General features: G+C 39.9%; 1 protein-coding gene across 1 annotated transcript in view; it reads right to left on the bottom strand.

Moving 5' to 3' along the window:
- Positions 1-2440, bottom strand: part of LOC107727567 (androgen-induced gene 1 protein-like) — a 63191-nt gene that overhangs the window by 51347 nt on the left and 9404 nt on the right. The gene's annotated exons all lie outside the window — the stretch shown is intronic.

Raw genomic sequence — 2440 nt, 5'->3', positions numbered from 1 at the left:
CTGGCCCAGCTAACCAATCACAGCATACACTGGCCCAGCTAACCAATCACAGCACATTTCGTATTTCAGAAGACGGGCCTTCATTTGATACAGGAACTATTCGAGTCGTTCATGTCAGACTAGGGAGAGAGGTGTTGTAGTAATGTAAAATATGTGAAAAACAAACAACCTAGTATGAGAGCCTGTTCTAGTACACCCCCAAAACAAAATCAAGACTTTCTAAAAGAGCATAATAGGACCCCTTTAATAGTAGTACTACTACTAGTAATTATAATAATAATAGATCACTTCTGGGAAACATATGTGCATTGTGATTCATGACATTCAAACATTTATAATAGCATGGAGCAGTGTTTTTATCTGGTCCACCGATAATTAACTGAGAACTGCTCTGTGCTGCTGGGAACACCCTCGGTGTCCTTGAGAAAATGACTTTGCATGCTGAATACATGCAGACACCTGCACAGGCACTTGTGAGCAGCAAACGCCAACCAGTGCAACAAGATGACTTGATAAAAATGTTGATGAAACATTCCCTTTGGGTCAAGTGCAGACACTTCCATTTCCTCTTTATTTCCTGCGGGAAAGCGCCATTGACTGTGATGTCTAAGCTTGTCCGGCAATGCTGATTTATGTCTGTGCGCTGTCAATTATGCTTGAGTGACTCAGATGCCAGTGCTTCTTTGGGGATGCCCTTGCTGAGGATTACAGAGGAGCTCCCTATTGCCAATGTGATGGGAACTCCAGGTCACAGCTGATGTGATCACAAGCTCCTTAAAGGAAATGTAAGCCACTCTAACCTAGCCAGTAATCTATTTAACACAATACAGAATAGATGCACCACTCCCAGCAAGACAAACATGCACATTTCATATCAAGATCAGGACTTTCCCTCGATTTCTATTGATTTTATAGTGAGCTAATGATCATTTTTATCTCCTACCCCTGAACTAAAGCCTCAAACAAGCTTTCGTTCATTTTGGTTTCCCCCAATGTATAATGCAATGTAGGTTTTGTATATGTATGTATACCCTCAATGCAGGTTTTACCGTCCTTACGAGGACATTCAGTCCCCACAACATAGGTAAAACCTATAGGGCCTCATTTATACTATAAAGCGTGCGTACGCTCAGATTTGATCTTAGAGAGTGTGTACGCTTAAATCCATGCCAACGCTCATATTTGTAAAAACTGGTTTTGACGTGGAAAAGTGCCTAGCGTACACACTATTTCTTGTCGGAGTATTCTTGTCATTCAGTTGAGAGCAAGTTCAAGATTATTATTTAAATATATTTCATAGATTTCACATCTGAAAGAGAGGCGTACATGTGTTTTCTGTGCGTACGTTCATTCTGTGAATCACACGTACGCATATTTGAGAGAAGATTGTAAGATCAAATTTAGGATGGTTTCTGCGCACATAAGAATTGAACAGTATGGTTATGGAGCTAAGAAAAAATTATAAATAGTAAAAATAAAATAGTTTACGTTAGCAGTCTCTTTATAGTCTCTTTATTTGGGGCCAAACAAGGCCTACATACACATGAACAATGACCATGTTTACATGTATATAATTTTACACTTCTGGTTAAGCCTTTACTCAGAAAAAGCCTGCATTTTGAGGCATTTAAGTAATATTGGAAAGTAATCGACTTGTCAGTCGTTCACATAAGAATTGAACAGTATGGTTATGGAGCTAAGAAAAAATTATAAATAGTAAAAATAAAATAGTTTACGTTAGCAGTCTCTTTATAGTCTCTTTATTTGGGGCCAAACAAGGCCTACATACACATGAACAATGACCATGTTTACATGTATATAATTTTACACTTCTGGTTAAGCCTTTACTCAGAAAAAGCCTGCATTTTGAGGCATTAAAGTAATATTGGAAAGTAATCGACTTGTCAGTCGTTCGTGTGTGTGTGTGTGTGTGTGTGTGTGTGTGCACTGTCAATGATGCAGAACTAGGTGTCTCTATATTTACAGCCTACAGTTTTTCTTTCCTAAACAATATGTGTCATGCATGGAAGCAGGGAAAACAGGTCACTGCCATGATTTTAGAGTAGAAAACAGAAAAATGTGATGCTGGAAGAAGTCACATAGGCTATTGGAGCAGTTGTTCGTGGATGATAGCATCTAGATCTTGGTACAGATTATAAATCTAAATTTGTCATTTAATACTCCTCAGGGCATTTCAAAATGATATCTTACTCTATTGCTCTTGTGATGTGCGAATCAAGTAGACCAAATGTCACTGCGCGTTCTCTGCCCTGCCCTGATGCATCAAATTGACACAAGACAACACAAGACAACTGTCGCGGTTTGGAGTCCGAGGAGCTCGTTCTGGAGAAATGTCACCAAGGGAGTTCCCTCCTCTATCAAGACAAGGAAGAGGCCAGGCAGGCGGGTAGTCTCGGTCAACCCCACATCCCCCCCCCCC

The sequence above is a fragment of the Sinocyclocheilus rhinocerous genome, unplaced genomic scaffold, assembly GCF_001515625.1.
Source record: "Sinocyclocheilus rhinocerous isolate Xijiao unplaced genomic scaffold, SAMN03320098_v1.1 scaffold185, whole genome shotgun sequence".
NCBI lineage: Eukaryota > Metazoa > Chordata > Actinopteri > Cypriniformes > Cyprinidae > Sinocyclocheilus > Sinocyclocheilus rhinocerous.
This window is presented reverse-complemented; position numbering and strand designations above follow the sequence as displayed.